This window comes from Chiloscyllium plagiosum, chromosome 18, assembly GCF_004010195.1.
Source record: "Chiloscyllium plagiosum isolate BGI_BamShark_2017 chromosome 18, ASM401019v2, whole genome shotgun sequence".
NCBI classification, from domain to species: domain Eukaryota; kingdom Metazoa; phylum Chordata; class Chondrichthyes; order Orectolobiformes; family Hemiscylliidae; genus Chiloscyllium; species Chiloscyllium plagiosum.
Window position 1 is genome coordinate 27,010,994 of NC_057727.1, and position 17,976 is coordinate 27,028,969.

A 17,976-nucleotide genomic window follows, 5' to 3' on the forward strand; every position below is an offset into this window, starting at 1 on the left:
ATTCTGGTCTCCTTACTATCGGAAGGACTTTATGAAACTTGAAAGTGTTCAGAAAATATTTACAAGGATGTTGCCAGGGTTGGAGGGTTTGAGCCATAGGGAGAGGCTGAATAGGCTAGGGCTGTTTTTCCTGGAGTATCAGAGGCTGAGAGGTGACCTTTTATAGAGGTTTATAAAATTATGGATAGGGTAAATAGACAAAGTCTTTTCTTTGGAGTGGGGGAGTCCAGAACTAGAAGGCATGGGTTTAAGGTGAGAGGGGAAAGTTTTGAATGGGACCTAGGGGGCAACCTTTTCATACAGAGGGTGGTGGATGTATGGAATGAGCTGCCAGAGGAAATGGTGGTACAGTTACAACATTTAAAAAGGCATCTGGTTGGGCATATGAATAGGAAGGGTTTAGAGAGATATGGGCCAGGTGCTGACAAATGGGACTCAATTAGTTTCAGATAGCTGGTCAGCATGGACATGTTGAACTGAAAGGTCTGTTTCCGTGCCATACATCTCTATGACTTCTTTAGAAAATACACCCAAGAAAATATATTTTCTTAATTCATCTGTAAAGTTGATTACAAGGTACCTTTTTACTGCATTTATTTAATACAGTTACTATTTTTAATGTATTAATACTATCCTTTTCTTTCAATTATTTTTTTACCAGCACCTTCCAAACCTCTAGCAGCTAGAAGGTCAAGAGCTGCAGACCATCATCACCTGCAAACTCCCCTCCAAGTCATGCACCGTTCTGACTTGGAAAGATATGACCCTTCATTCATAGCGGCCAGGTCAAAATCCTGAAACGGTCTCTCCAAGAACAGAGTGTGTCTGTGTACCCATGCCATATGAACTCTGGCAGAGCAAGAAGGTATCTTATTAGTTCCTTCTCAATGGCAGTTAGGAGTGGGCAAAAAAAACCTTACATTTCACAAGAAAAGACTCCCCCAACTACAGTGGTGAGATTTGAACTCAATGTGTTCATTCAGATTGAAAGATATTAATCAGTCTTTGCATCACAAATCTGATTGCTGCTGTGAACCTCTGTCTCTTCTGCAAAAAATACTGTTCTCTCCATCACAGCTCAATTTGCTTGTCTCTGTATATGTCCCAGTCTGCAGTAAATATCAAACTACACAGTTGTGAATCCAGCTTCCATACATGGAATGTGCAAATTTGTGAAGGAATGGTACACTCCCCTTCCTGAAAATGGAAATAATGAAAATCTATATATAATAATAATTGGCAATGTTTTAAGAACTGCACAGCCAAATCCACCAACTTCCACTCAAATCAGCTCAATGTAAACAAACTACTGCTCTATAAAATTTGGACTCATTTTGATTATCCATTTAAATTCCATCATGTTCTACAATAATTTATCAGCTAAACACACAAACATAATGACATACAGCAAATTACTGATTAATGTGAATTCATTGCAGCAGGCTCACTAATAAGAACTGCAAAAACATAATGGGCCTCACATGTACAGGGGAAGGCAATTAAGTCACTACAGGTGACCTATTGTCTCAAGGGGAAGTCAGTGATCCTGAATAGCTCCAGAGCCATGATCTTCTGAGGCCCCACAGACTGCAGAGGGGCACACTGATAGCAGGCAAGACTATAGTGGTAGGGCCTCCAAAGTCACATGTTGTAGGTATCCAGAGTCTGAATTTCCAACAGATGATTTAGGGGATGTAAAAGGAAAGTTCACTGTGGGTAAGTAAAATATTGTCTCATAAGACAGTTATTTGAATAATGAATTTACCAATTTAGCAAGACTTATATCTATAAGTAATTTATTTGTCTATAGACAAACTGAACAGATCTCTGGAAAAATAACTGTTCAACATGCCCCTGCAGCAGTTGAATGTGAGGCTGTATCTTTTTAAGATGAGGAATAAGGAGATCACATTACTACTTAGATAATGGGGATCTAAATGGTAAAAGGTAGAAAAAGTGATGTAGAGGACAAGTATACAAACTGCAAGTAGTGATGTGGGCTAATAGGAGCATTACAAAGATACTGAGAACAGGAGTTATTTCTAGTGAGAGTCTAAAGTATAATATGTTAAATTTCTACTGAACCTTAAGTGTAATCTAAGACTACTGTTTGCAGAGTTCTAGTCTCTATTAGAAAAAAAAGCATAAGAAAAGATACAAGGAAGTTTACAAGCATACCATCCAAACTGAAAGGTTAGAATGATCTGCAAACAATGAAGGGACTGAACTTGATGTTTTGTGAAAACGGATTAGTGATAGGTGGCCTGATTAGAGGTGTCTAAAATGAAAAACTCAATAGCATAAAATTAGAGGTTATAGGTGATTCAAATGTAATAATTGATACATCAGGTAATTAGGAAAAGATTTAACAAGAAATTTCAACTTGTTATAAATAGATGAGATCCATAACAACAAACTCCAATTAATGAAAAGTACAGTTCTCTTGAAGAGAACAGTATCATGGAGATTGACTTTACAACTCCTGTCACCCCTTCAGGTAGGGGGCTTGTGTAAAATTTTCTTGTTCTGCTTGCCTTCCACTTTCACAGGAAGGCAATAGAGGTCCCGGGCAGCCCACTCACCCTTGGGTACACTGAGACCCTTTTTTTAAATTGGCTGACCTTGCCCCATTACTTTTTATGCATAGTATGGTTACGGACACTCCTGAATAGGTAGCCTGGCAGCTCTTGTTCTGAGATACTGTCAGAATATAGCTGGAGGGCCTTCTTTTAGGGAGAGTCCTCTAGCCATAAAAGGCACCACCACAACAATCAGGTCATTCTGCCTTATTTCATCTTCTCCTTGGTCTCAGTCTCAGTCCCAGCCCATGCCGCTTCTACATCTGTCTCTGTGGGTTTGCCAGTGATTTACCTTCAGTCCCACTTCCATAATTGTCTCTTCAGAGTCTAGTTGCATTCCCAGCAGTAGCCACCAATTGCACATAGCACTACAGTTATTCTGGCTGGCATCTCCCAAAAAAGGAGGGGGAAACAAATTCTCACCGAGTCAATGTCCCACCAAGTGTAAAGTTCTTGACTTGCCATTCAGCACTTGGTCAGAAAATGGACCCTCAGCTTTCTCACCAATGCCCATGTTGTACAATAGCATGGAAGATTTCCCTTTGTAAGAGTGCTTTGTTGTCCACTTCTGCATGGCTTGAGGACTCTCGCAGATGGCTGCAAAGATGTAATTCATTCCCAATTCTATCTGTAAACAGGTTATTACTCTAGAGAGATTTGAGGGACTGCACAGCTACAGTAAGAAGAGATCTGGTCCAGATTAAATAGCTCAAACTTAATACAACTTCATGACCTGGGGTTTAATAGACATGGGGTACTTAACTTCCCAAATAGTCAACTAAGCAACCAGGCCACTTGAGGCTGCAGCAGATACCAATGAGGCCAGGTCTGCAGCAGATTCACAATCATGATTCAAGTAAAACCAGCTCAAAGGACATGTTTTCTGATTGCATTAATGCACACTCCCCTCCCAACACTGCAGATGCCTGACAAAATTAACAGCACATTTACGAATAATACCAGCTTGGATTTTGCAGTCAGCAGTGAACCATCAATGTTAACTGCTAGTGTTGCCAACTGATTAAGTGTGTCCTAGGTAGTCCATCCACATCTAAAGCTTCTCCTCTCTGTAGCTTTTGTCTCCTTTTCCCAGTTGTGCAGTAGACTTAAAGATGCTCCATAAACAGCTCCCATAACAGTCTTTAGTAGACAAGTCACCAATACAATCTCTACCACGTCTCAAGGTGGATGGATTACAACACCAATCCCTCCCAAACACAGCAAATGTTTAAACTCTTCCAAAACGTACCCCAGTAATCTCAAATCTGACCAGAGCAACAATGGCTGAAAACATGTTGTTATCAGGGGTTTCCCCTCACTGCCACTCCAGTTGGATTCCTTCTAGTCCACTGACTTGTCTTCATTTCAGCATTGGTGCAAAAGACCTGAATTCAAGGTGAAATGAGTTATTCTGGCAGGTAACCGTTTTGTAATTCTTCTGGAGAAATGAGGTACTTTTGAGAGCAATCTTCAGATGTCTAATTGCATATGTACAGAAACTTGACACCATTGACTCCACAGTGATGAACACCCAAACTTTGCTGTTTATTTCCACCACAAAATCTAGGCCAATAACCTGTATTCACAAATATTAATGTTATGCCAAAAGAGAGAATCTGATTTTTAGACTTTGACTAATTCATCACCCTTACCATCTCAGTGTAAAATTTCTCACTGTTGCACTGCAGAGGAATAAAATTCATGTTTAAATGCAGAGAAAATTGAATTTTTGTAAAAATTCATTCATGGGATGAGTGTCACTCCTGGGCCACAATGCTGTTGGGAAGGGATTCTCGGGCATTGACTAAGAGAAACTGAAAGGACCCTGATTTATTTCCAAATTGGGATGGTGAATAACAGGAGAAGAATTTGCAAGTGGTGTTCCCAAGTATCTGCTGCCCTGCAAGACCTGATGAAAGATTCTGACCTGAAACATCAACTCTCCTCCTCTGCTGCTTGACCTGCTGTGTTTTTTCTGGCTCTGCCCTTTATCCACTCTAGAAATTTAAACTGCCAGTTATAACTGAAGGGAGAACAAGACAATTTTTAACGAATGACTATTAAGTAAAGACTGTGTATTGGAGGTGACTTTTTAAATTTAAACTTCAGATTTGGACTTGCCCCTCTAATTTAAACACAACTGACACTCACTTTACTTTACAGCAGTGGTTCAACTTTCCTAGATAAAGTTCCTGGAGATTTAACTTTTGTTCCTTCCCACTCCTGACATGGTAACCTATGGTCCAGAGTCTTCCACTGAGTTTCTTGATTGAGATTCCCCCTCAAGTGCAGATTAGGTGAAGGTCCAGCCTTGTTTCAAATCCCTTCAAATCTGGACTTTATGATCTGAGTGCACACTTCACCTGCATTTTATACCTGAGGGCATAGGAATAGTGAGTGGTGAATTAGTTGAGAATCCAAAAATCTGATTTTCTGTCAACAAACTTTTACAATTTTGTCCTTTTTTAAAGGTGGCAAGCTGCCTTGCAAAAAGTCTATGCATGTGCATTTGCATCTCCCCATTTCTCATGAAATGTTAAGTTTTGCTTCCACATTAATTTCTGCTTAATTGAGACACTCTGCACTTCAACAACTATAACATAAACCAAACACCTGCCTGGTGATTTTGCTGTTCTAACTCCAATCCAGGTGAGTAAATAGCTTTCACTGCTTTGACCAATACCACCTCAATGTTCCTTGACCTCAGTTGCAAATAACTTCTACAACTGCAGTACAGTAATATAGGACTGAGGCAGAATGTGTGCCTGGTCCATCACTCCAGCCAATTGGAGAATAACAACACACTAGCTTCAACTTTCAAAGATCTACTTTAGATAGGGTCATGTAGCAGAAAGAAAGCAGGCAGCTTGTGGTGGAGAGATGGACACTGTTGAAGGATCAACAACAGTTTTATTATAAAAGTGTGCACACAGTTGAAGGTTAAATGAGTTGAAAAATGTGGTGCTGGAAAAACACAGCAGGCCAGGCAGCATCCAAGGAGCAGGAGAATCGACGTTTCGGGCATAAGCCCTTCTTCAGGAATGAGGCTGGTGTGCCAAGTTGGCTGAAATCAAAGGTTGGGGGAGGGGCGCTGGGAATACGACAGGTGGAAAGGTGGGGGGAGGGGAAATGAGGAAGCTGGAGAAATCTACACTTATCCCAAGTGGTTGGAGGGTTCCTAGGTGGAAGATGAGGTGCTCTTCCTCCAGGTGTTGTGTGGCCAGGATCTGGTGATGGAGGAGGCCAAGGACCTGCATGTCATTGGCAGAGTGGGAAGGGGAGTTAGTGTTCAGCCACGGGGCAGTTGGGTTGGTTGGTGCGGGTGTCCCAGAGGTGTTCCCTGAAATGTTCTGCAAGTAGGCGGCCTGTCTCCCCAATGTAGAGGAGACCACATCGGGTGTAGTGGATACAGTAAATGTGTGCAGAGGTGCAGGTGAATTTGCGACGGATATAGAAGGATTCATTGGAGCTTTGGAGGTGAGGGGGGTGGACGCAAGTTTTGTACTTGTGGTTGCAGGGGAAGGTGCCAGACATTGCATTGTCGTGTGTGTCTTAGTGCACCTTGTACAAAAAGCTGTGTATATGCTGTAATAGCATAGCAATGTGTGAAAGGAAAACAGGTTCATGCTTGAGGGAGGGGGGGAGGGGGGGGAGCTCAGGTGGCCTTGTTAGTTAGGGGATGCAAACAATAGCCATTCAGTGGCTGGGTATTTCTGGTATGTGGAGTTTAGCCATGGTTATGCAGGGGATGCAACTCTGGGGAGGAGTGCCATTTCAGCCAAAGAATTGGGCCACAGTCGATCCGAAAGTTGGCAAAATCAGTCCAGGCTTTGTTCAGTCAATTGAGATTACCTTGCAAATCCAGTCTAGGGAATGGGCTGCAGTTAGTGAGGGCTATCCTGCAAAGTCTATCTGATGGGCTATTGTCAGCCAGGAAAGTTGATCACACAAAATCCATGGGCTTTTATGGTCTGACCCTGTTATCAAAGCAATGGGCAGCTCCAGTATCTGGATTTGTCTGTTTGTATTTGCCACCTGAGAATGGTCATAGGACTTGCCACATATCCAGTCTCTCCTCTAATGTGCAGTAGCAGCAGGGTGTACTATCTACAAGATGCACAGCAGAAATTCAAAGATCCTTAGAATGTACCTTCTAAATCCATGATTGTTTCATCTAGGACAAGAGCAGCAGATATGGGAACACCACCATCTACAAGTTCCCCTCCATCCTGGCTTGGAAATACATCACCATTCCTTTAGTGTCAAAATTCTCAGAATTCCCTTCCTAAGGGCATTGTGGGTCAACCCACAAGTGAACTACACCTGTTCAAGAAGGCAGTTCTCTCTCCAAATTCTCAAGCAGGCGGGGGCCGGGTCTAGGAATAGGCAATAAGTGCTGGCAGCTAGAGATGTCTATAACTAAAGTGACAATTGATTATAGTAGAGTGGGGTCTAACAAAATAGAGGAACAGACAGAATCTGCCCAAAGACATGGTCACTCTCCTCATGACATGAGTGGGTACAGTCATGATGCACATCAGCACCTTGATAGGACTTGCAGAGAGAGAGGCAAAACATGGACATTGAATCCCTTTGTCAGCATCAACAAAACAAGGGGTGGGTAAAGGATCATCAGGGAAACAAGAATGATACACTAAGGGAGGTGAATAACAAGTAACTTGTGTAAAGGTGGGGTCATTTAAGGCTAGAATAGACTGATTTCAAACATAAGGGAATCAAGGGTTATGGAGAAATAGAAAGGAAGTGGAATTCAGAAATATCAGATCAACTATGATCTCATTGGAGAAGATTTGAGCCAAATGACTACTTCTGGTCCATGTTTTATTTCCTACAAGTTATTGCAACAAACATTTAAATTCTAAAACTCACAATATTCAATCTGAAAGTCGATTGATTTGGGCATAAATCCTTTATCCTGATGAAGGGCTTATGCCTGAAACGTCAGCTGTCTGCTCCTTGGATGCTGCCTGACCTGCTGTGCTTTTCAACTGCACAGTAGCCTATCAACCAAGTGACGCCCAATGTGAAAAAGTAAGTTTTTCTGTATGTGGATAGGGATCAGGGCTGGAATGGAAGGCCAGCTAAAGGAGGTCAAGGCTTACACAACGTTTTCGATCTGCCTTCAATTCCCATTTAGTCAACAGAGCTCATCCATCTGAATGGAGATAGGTAGATCAGATGACCTCGTGAATCTGTTTCTGGGCCTGGCCAGGTAGTATAAGCAGGTCCAGATGATGGGCAGACAAGGGCCTGGCCAAAATTCTGTTAAACTGATGCAGATGAGGGATAAATCAGTCCAGGCAGTGGACTGATGAAAGGATTGTTTTGACCTGACTGCCCCCTGTGGCTCACTTCTGCAGTTCTGTGCCTGGGTGGCCTGTAAGAGAACATGTGTCCATTGGCACCCTAAGATCGTCTGGTATAGTTGACTACCACTCCTCCTGGAGTGGTAACCAATTTTTATTAGGGTTTTGCTAACTTATCCTTGATTCAGCACTGCATTCTAAGGGACTGGCCCATTTTAATATGGGGTTTTGATTTTATTTGATATAATTTGACTTTAATGCTATCTCAACTGTTTTAGCTGAAGGGCTAACACTGATGTTTGACATCTGCATGACCTTGAATGAGTCCTGTGAACATTCCTGTATGTGCTGAAGATGGCTTGTTTTCTATATTTATTTTCTGTACTGGCTTTCTTACACTGTGTATAAGAGAGATTCACTCTGTCATTAGACTTCACCTCTGACCAGGATCACAAACAGTGCCAGGAATAAACCTAAGCCTCCAGACCAGCTCATGATCAAGGGGTCCCTGACATGCAGGTGTGCATGAGGCTCACTGCTTTATTTTCCTTTTTCACCTTTGAACTATGAGCATTTAATAATAAAGTATTTTTTCATCACTTATTACTCAAATGTTCATATTTCAGCAAATTGCTGTTATCAAGTCTTTGAACTACATTTGATTGAATCCAAAAAGAACTGCTTAGCTACACTGTGATCCAAGACAATTTCTAGGCATTAAGAATTGAGGGATCATTTGGCCTCACTGTATGCCCCTCTTTTTCCACAACTATTTGTGCCTAGGATCCCTGGAAAGGAGCACATTCTCCCCAATGGAACAGTTGAGGTCTTTGGTATCTGGTAAGTACCACAGAGGTGGAAGAACATTTTCTTAATACAATTTAATTTAACTCTTGTGAACGAAAGTTTAAGATTTCAATATTGTTAGTGATTTGGGGTGAAACAAAGAGTGCTAGAAGTTTCCAATGCTAAGTTTGTGGTGATGTTTGTGTGTGTGGTGGGACAACTTTTTTGACATTTGGTTCATGCCGAAGGCATATTGACACCTTGCTCTACTTTTGAGGTGAAGGTGACTAACATGTGTAGGAAGGCATATTGTCAGGCTACAAGGTAATCCAACAGCAAGTAATAGATGTCTCCAAGCTCCTGGGATGGTGCCAGCAAGAAGCTGTCCTTACCAGAATTACATGGAGCATATGCTGCTTGAGCCTTGGCCAACTGCAGGACAAGGCTCTGAAGATCTAACCTGGAGACGAATGGGGGAAGGATATCAGGGTTAAAACATCCCTTAAGACTACATATTTTCATTTGCTGTCTCAAATCTCCCTGATAATGAATGAAGCATGATAGAAGGTAACTCTGCAGTCCTTGCAATTAGTGCTGTGAAGGAACAGCCACAGACATCACCAGAGATGCATTCTGCAGAGAGGAAAGCAGCAGGCAAAGAGCCTCTGTCAAAGGATAGCTCTGTATGAAACAGGATCCATAAGCTCCAATACAACTTTCAGCAGATGAATAAGAATCTGAGGTGTTGTCACATCAATTCCAGCTGCTGGACAAAGACCTGGGGCCATAAGGAGAGGGTGGCAATCCCAGCCCAGAAGCTCAAAAGGTAACAGCTGTCCTTGGTTTTTTTGCTAACAAATCACTTCAGATTTCCAAACTGGGATCTGAATTTGTCCTCCATTAATCCAAGATATCACTGACATTTTTTTTTTAAGAGTCACCATTTCATCTCATTCCCTCCTTGACCCATGAAGAGACAGGCAGTCAGGGCATTTTGGATTCTCTCCCATTGGGTTCCTGTGGTTTCAGGGCAGAATCAATTACACCACCAAGAAATCGGAGCACCCTATTCATGAACCGAAAAGGATTTCACTCCCTTAACATTTGGTCATTTGTGAGCATGCCCAATGATACATGTCCACACTTGTACATCCTGGACCACCCCATCTTGGGGTGCCAACTGCCTTCAAAGGCTTAGTCCATTCAAGGTTGGTTGCTGTCAACAAGGGGTAGCCATCCACACATGGCTGATACCTAATAAGCAATTGTGAGATTGGCCCTATGTAGACTTTGACCAGGCATGTTTTTATAATAGGCCAAAGGTCTGGACTGATCAGGTGGTGCCAGGTAGTATGCCCCATACTGTAGCAGTGTGCTCTACCCTCCACAATCTCCCTAACTATAGGGAGGGTGAGTTGGCCAAGGAGATTCAGAAGGAGAAATTTGAGGAAAAATGAAGGTGAGAATTTTTAGAGACAAAGACTGGGCAATGGTCCAGTGCAACAGAGGCCAGAGACCACCTCAAAGCAACCCACCTCTGGTGTGATTGGGCTGAGACTCTGTTCTTAATATTTTGCACAATTGATTGTTAGCTCTGATTGCTGTATGCCACAATGTCAAGGATTGATTAGTTTTTCTCTTTTTGACTTTCACTATTCAGTGAAGTGTTGACTTTTTTCATTTTTTTTTGAAACCTAGTCCTGATGTTTTCACCACTGAGCGCTTCCATTACTGCACATTCCAGGATGTTTGCACGAAAATGATCCTTCTGCAAAAGACCTGAGTTATATCAGAGGTTACTCCCTGGTGAATACTACCAGGTTACTCCACATCCAGAGTGTACTTTATGCACCTTACACCCCCTTAAATGGCCTATTCCTCCTGCTCCTGTGAAATATAATATCTGTGACAGTATGTATTGGTGCAGAGTAGAAAAATATGTTGGAGAACTGAAGTCCGATTTGGTCTCCTGGAGAACCTTGGGTGTTAGTAAGCCATTTCAGAAGGCTTACGTTTCTGATTTTTTTTTAAAAAGGTTCACCTGTCTTGCTCACTTTACTCTCAGCAGAGTGGACCTGTTTTGTGCTTTTCCACACTTTTTTTAAAAAAATAATTTGTCTGTTTATATCTTGATCTTTCCTTTGCCAATCCCTTATTTGCTCTGGGTACATTCTCTAAATCTGCTGTGCTCACTCTTCCCTCTGGCAATAGCATAGAAAAAGGTTGGGAAACAATGGATTGTATCTATTTTCGAAAATGTCATTCTGCTCTCAACATTAACTGTTTGTTTCTCATGCTCGCTTGCTCTCTTGATGTTGCCAGACTTGCTTAGTTGATACTTCAGATGACCCAGTTACATCTTTTGACAGAAAATTAAACTGTCAGTGTCAAAATGTGTGGTGCTGGAAAAGCACAGCAGGTCAGGCAACATCAAAGGAGCAGGGGAGTCTGTTTCAAGCATGTGCTTGAAATGTCAACTCTCCTGCTCCAGTCTGACTTGCTGGGCTATTCTAGTGCCACACTTTTTTCAACACTGATCTCCAGCATCTGCAGTCCTCGCCCTTTTTTTCTCTTGAAAGGCTAAGCTAGTGGAGCACTAGAGATATTTGTCTGAGTACTGGAAGAACACAATATAAAAGAATCCAAAACTTTTAAATAAGCGTTGCAGGGTTCTAGTGCTTGTGTAATTCATACTGGATTAGACTTGCTAATTGTTGCTATGTATTACAAAAAAAACCACATGCAGGTTGTAAAAAGAGCAATTTTTTCAAAAGTGAACTCTTTAATTGTTAGTCTATTAACTTGATGTTTTAATTCCCATACCCTATCATTCAACACTGGACATTAAGTAGGTGAGGTAAGTAGGTAAAGTAACAGATGGGTATTAGGTAAGACTGGTAGTAGGTGAGATAGGTGGGCAGAGTGGTATCATTACAAAAGCAGGAATCTTGCCCATCTTACTTGGATCAGAGAGCATCACTACACTCCAGCAAATGCTACATGCAACAAGTTGATCTTTAATAGCAGACAGTTGCTTTTTCACAGAAGCTGACTGACCTAGGTTTCTTAGGTGCAGTCAACCAGTTTCCCTGTATATGTTTATCATGTTCATGAAGTCTATTTGAATTGAGAGGAGGAGTTTAAATCCAAAGTTGTATCAGTTCAGCCTGCCCTTCTACCAGTGTGGCTGTACCACACTCCCAATTTTGCTGGAGTCAGAAACTCAGGGCTCAGTCTCGGGCAAATGTGATTTTTTGCTTTGGAGTCCCTCTTCTTACATGGAAGACGTGGAGCAGATCTCTCAGCAAAAATGCCCCAAATCTATTTAGTCAAATCTGATCAAAAAATCAGGTCTTCTGAACACTAGCAAAATGACCTCATTGGAGCTGGCAGGCCTTGTGGAACTGAGCACTTAAACTGCACATGGAAGGGCTTCAGTTTTACTCTTACCTATTACAAGGAATACTTCCAATCTGATTTGAAGTGAGCAGTTTGGCAGTGAATAAAGCAACAAAGGAAGCAAAAGGAAATCACAAACAATTTAAAGCAAGAGCTCTTATCAGGTATATTGTAAGGGGTTTTGTACATATTTGTGTGGGACCAACCTATGATTTAGGACTGTGTACCAATTCAATCCTCCTCTGAACAATGTACTGTACTTAAGTTGTGACTATTATTTATGGGGCTGTCTATAATTTAATCTTCAAGGTGACATTTTTTGATATGAACCCCATGGGGTTCCAACAATGTAGAAGTTACTTTTGTTCAACAGATACTTTACTAATCAACATTCAAAACAGGAACATCTAGCTGAACTGAGCCATTTTAAAAACTTTTTATAACCACTCTAAAAGACAATTGGTGAAATGACATTGGGTATTTAATCATCAGTCAAACAGTAAACTTAAACATGCTGTACAATATTTTAATTAATTCTTTATTTTCATGCCTGCAAAATTCCTCTTGGGTGCTTGCCATTTTCAAGATATGGAACTTTTTTTAAACTTAAGATAATGGTAACTAAAAAAAATAGTATTAACCACTTAGAAAATAATTTTAGGAAACCAAACACCAGAAATAGCTTTCTGTAATTTTGCTTCAACTGTTTTCCATGTTAGCATTTCACATCTATAATTCCCTGCATGAGATAATCTTGTCATTTTTTATTTAATTACTTGTATAACTTATCCCACAAGAAGGTTGATACAATTTAGGATAAAGGAGGCTGCTTGATAAGTGCACAATTCACCACTTTAAACATCTATTTCCTCCTGCTTGTGCATGCTAGCTGTCATGTATGTAATATACAAGCCTCACTGCAGCTATTCTCCAAGGTTCCTTCAAGGTCATCTTTCAAATCTGTGACCTCTACCAATTAGAAAGGTGAGGGCCGAAAATACACAGGAACACTACCACCTGATTTCCTTCTAAGCCACACATTGATTTCAAACTCTTTCTTCTCCTATTCATAGGCTGAATAAATGGTTTGCCTGCCCAATATTTATTGACCATCCTTGCAGGCCAAGAGGGAACTTGAGTCCACCAAAGCTGAGGTCTGGAGTCACATAGACCAAATAAAGGCAGTAGATTTCCTTGCCTAAAGAATGCATATGGGTTTTTACAGCAACCAATAATGGTTACACTTCACTGTCTCTAGGTCAAAAACCCAGAACTCCCTTCCTTCCCAATAGCATTGTTACCTACAGCACATGGAGTGCAGCAGTTCAAAAGGGCAGCTTAACACTACCTTAAGGGCATTTAAAATAAACACAACATATCACATGAAAGAAAATTCAACTGTACATCACTCTAATGAAGTAACAACATTTATTTTTTTTAAGCTCCTTCTTTCTTTCTCTTTTAACACTGTTTCACATTGTATTTATGTACTGCACTGTTGCCTTTGAGTTTTCTCAGTAATAATCCAGTTACTTTCTTGATCAGAATAGTCACTGCAAAGTCCAACCTATCCAATATTCTCCCAGTCATGGGCAAGGCGCACAACCCATGGAACCCAAAACAGTGATCATGTTGATCCTTATCATTTATATCATTAAAGCACCCAGCATCACGAAAGTGGGACGGAAGGAGAATCTGATATGAGACTGACCCTGCTGCAGATCCTTTCTCTTCTGCAAACCCCATCTTGCCATCACTCACCTGTGCCTGGGACCATCAGTGACCTTCAGCCTTGGGTGGGTGTAGTTCCAGCAGCAGCCACAATCTCACTGGTGACATTGCCAGTGAATTAAGAGCTGCCAGCCTACAAGCAGGAATTCACCCCTGGATTCCTTGATCCCTCTGCCCAGTTAATTACCTGATTGGCAGTTAATGCAGCAGACTTTCCAAAAGAATGAACACAAGCTCTCCTAGTCTCTCCTCCTAGCAGGATGAGATCCTTGTCACCTCTGGTAAATGTTCATGTTTACCAAGCAAAGTTCCTATTCTGGTGTAAATAAATATATATTCCTAATGCGCTCATGTTATTTTGTATGTGTCTTCATTGACCTGTTTTGCTAATCTACTGGCACTTTCTGAAAATGGTCAAACTTATTGAATCAGGCTGTAACATTTCTTGTGTCCAGTTTTCGTTTCATATGCAACATGGAGTTGTTTTCCATACACTGAAACACTAAGTCTGGGTGGCACACTCTCTTAACATATTTCCCTCTTTAATTTTTTTAAAAAACTTTATGGTTATCTTTAGTGTCCTAATTTTAAGACCGCTTATCATCCAGCACTCAGGCACCACATCCATATTCTTCATCTGGCTATTTAACTCTTGATGAGGAATGCAGCAGATGATCACCTCATTAAGTAGCATAATTGCTTTGTGGCAGACCTATGACAAATATAAATTTATAAATATAAATCTAATTTTCAAATGGAAAACATACTTGTACATCAGAAGTTGTTGACAATCTTTTTGCCATTTGCAACTGTCATGGTCCTAGTTGATTTTATTGCTAGACAAGTCAGATCCCAGTCTGAAAGCTAGCTTGATAGATTTTAAAAAAAACAAACTCCAGTCTAAAGTGGTGATCTTTTAATGAAATACAAGCATACAACACTAACTTTCACTTTAACAATTAAACAAAAGATGTATTAGTAGGCCATGTACATACTTCACTTGCCTAATTTGATAGGGTTTTGATGGACATTTTGTGACTCTTCTGATTAGTTGGTTTGACTTGTGATTTGTTGACTATGCTCACTACTTGATTGGTTAAATCTGGATGTGGTCTCTACAATAAGCAAATCCACTAAAAGGATTGGAGGTCAGAGCTGAAGAACTGGACACCAGTTTAAACAAGTACAACCTGTCACATATACAAAACAAATCTAGTCCCAGTATTGATATTTAAATAGGTGTCAATAGCTCCCTTTAATATAACTTTGAAAAACTCATAGTTCTGAACCAATTTTCCAAGTTGACTCTTTTGCCTTTTCCTTGAATGCACCAATCCAGTTTCACCCTCCTGGATGTTTAATCCAACTCGAGCAACTTGGTTAGGCCATCATCTCTTCTCTCCCTAGAGAATTCTCAGCACTCCTCCATTGTCACTTCTTTACTCCACTAACTGAGACTTTTTTTCAACCTAATCTGCCACCACATCCTGAGATTCTTTGCCCCCCCACACCTAGCAAAAGGTAGTCTTCTCCTAAGTCTTTGTTTCCCCAAGCATCACGCCCTTCTCTCCTGCCTTCTCCTCCTTCTATCAATACTTCTCCTTGCCTCTCTCTCCCTTGTCCAATTATCCTCTGACCTGCTGACCTGCCTTGACCCCAAATCCTGCACTTTGGATTCCCTTGTGCAATGTCACAGGAAATCAACCAGAGCAAGAAAAGAGTTAATCAACTCTTTAAATTTGCGACTATTCTTAGATTGGTTTTGCATCAATGCGTTTCAAGTCTGTCAGTCAGCTTTCTGAAGTTATGTAAATATTGTATAAATCATTGCATGCAAGACCCAAGGCAGATGGTTTGTGCAGGCTGCATTTGGTCATTGTAATGTATATTGATGGTCAGTTTCATACACTGGAGAATTTCCATTCAGTCAGCTTACACTCCAGAACTTCTGATTGGATGCAGGTCTTTTCAGCTTTTAATCAACAACTGCCTTGTGAATGTTGGTTAAGGCACGCGCTGATGACAGCCAGCTGAATGATACAAAAGCAACCAGACTGTATGACTCAATATGGCTGCAATTGTTTTCAGATAGCCTGCAAGAGAGAATAACAGTACATAGCTTCCACCACATGATCTTACAAAACGCATGTCAGTCTGTTTTTGCAGAGTCTTTTCGTAAAATAGTCATAGTTTTGGGTCTAACAAAAATCGAATAGCTTACTGATGAGGTCAGAAAATGAGACCTAGACTTAGCCATGTGGCACAAAAAAATTAAACGAAAGCAGTTTAATTATTCTGGTTTCCTTTTTTGAGTCTGTTGCCCAGACTTTGAAATTGAAGCAATGAAAAATAAACACTGCTTCTGGTAATGAAAACACTCCGAACAGAATCATAGGTTATTTTGTGAATGCCTTTCACAAAACCAGTTTGGACAGTTCTTTCAGGTATTGCACATGAAAAAAGACATGAAATGAGTAAATATACATTTGTCAGGCTACATCACAGTACATTTGAGTCTATTCTTTCTGGTTTCACCTGGTAAATATCGTCTTTATGTTCAGCATGCTGTTGCAGCTGTACTTCTGCCAACAGGAAAAAATGTGTCAGCAATTCACCTGAATCAGACTTGCTAAACTGCTTAGCCTCCCAATTTCTTCTGTGACAAGTAATGGTCTGTTTATTTTAAACTTTTTTTGCCTCCAGCAAATAATTCCTTTTCTGTCACCCAAGTATTGTCCCAGTGGGTAATGCTTGCTAAAGATCTTAACCACAAATGCCTACAAAAGCATTACCTACCAGCAAATAGGAGCAATCAGTGACTCCTTTGTGAAATAAAACCAAAGAGGTTTGCTCAGCAAAGAAACAAGCAGATTTCTTCCACAATGTTGTAAAAACATCTTTCATCTGAACGAGTACAACCTGGGTTTTTTAAACATTGTGTAATTGTTTAAGCACCAAGGTTTCCTGGAACAAAGCACATTGCTTTCATGTTTTACTGGGATAAGATACATTGACTCTTCCCAGCTTATTGAAGAATTGAATTGGTACTTCAGATCTGTGTTCACTGGGGAAGATACAAGCAATCTCCGAGGTAACAGTGGCTGAAGGACCTGAACTGAAGGGAATTTATATTTGCCAGGAATTGGTGTTGGAGAGCCTGTTAGGTCTGAAGGTTGATAAGTCCCTGGGGCCTGATGGTCTACATCCCAGGGTACTGAAGGAGGTGGCTCGAGAAATTGTGGATGCGTTGGTAATTATTTTCCAGAGTTCGATAGATTTGGGATCAGTTCTTGCAGATTGGAGGGTGGCTAATCATGTGCCACTTAAAGGTGGGAGAGAGAAAGCAGGAAATTATAGACTAGTTAGTCTGACTTCAGTGGTGGGAAAGATGCTGGAGTCTATTATAAAGATGAAATTATGACACAGCTGGATAGTAGTAACAGGATAGGTCAGAGTTAGCATGGATTTATGAAGGGAAAATCATGCTTGACTAATCTTGAATTTTTTGAGGATGTAACTCTGAAGATGGACAAGGGAGATCCAGTAGATGTGGTGTACCTGGACTTTCAGAGCTTTTGATAAAGTCCCACATAGGAGGTTAGTGAGCAAAATTAGGGCGTGTGGTATTGGGGGCAAAGTACTAACTTGGATTGAAAGTTGGTTGGCTGACAGGAAACAAAGAAACGGATCCATTTCGGAATGGCAGGCAGTGACCAGTGGGGTACCGCAGGGATCAGTGCTGGGACTGCAGCTTTTTACAATATATATTAATGATATAGAAGATGGTATTAGTAATAACATTAGCAATTTTGCTGATGATACTAAGCTGGGTGGCAGGGTGAAATGTGAGGAGGATGTTAGGAGATTACAGGGTGACCCGGACAGGTTAGGCAAGTGGTCAGATGCAGTTTAATGTGGATAAATGTATGGTTATCCACTCTGGTGGCAAGAACAGGAAGGCAGATTACTACCTAAATGGAATCCTTTTAGGTAAAGGGGCAGTACAAAGAGATCTGGGTGTTCTTGTACACCAGTCAATGAAGGTAAGCATGCAGGTAGTGAAGAAGGTTAATAGCATGCTGGAGGAGAAAGTGAGGTCTGCAGATGCTGGAGATCAGAGCTGAAAATGTGTTGCTGGAACAGCGCAGCAGGTC

General features: G+C 41.0%; 1 long non-coding RNA gene across 1 annotated transcript in view; it reads left to right on the top strand.

Moving 5' to 3' along the window:
- Positions 1–662: 662 nt before the first annotated feature.
- The window catches only part of LOC122558986, an 85,627-nt gene continuing 68,313 nt past the window's right edge, over positions 663–17,976 (top strand). The window contains exons 1-2 of the long non-coding RNA XR_006314298.1: positions 663–1,716; positions 8,690–8,746. This is a non-coding gene — a long non-coding RNA (uncharacterized LOC122558986). The remainder of the gene's footprint in view (positions 1,717–8,689; positions 8,747–17,976) is intronic.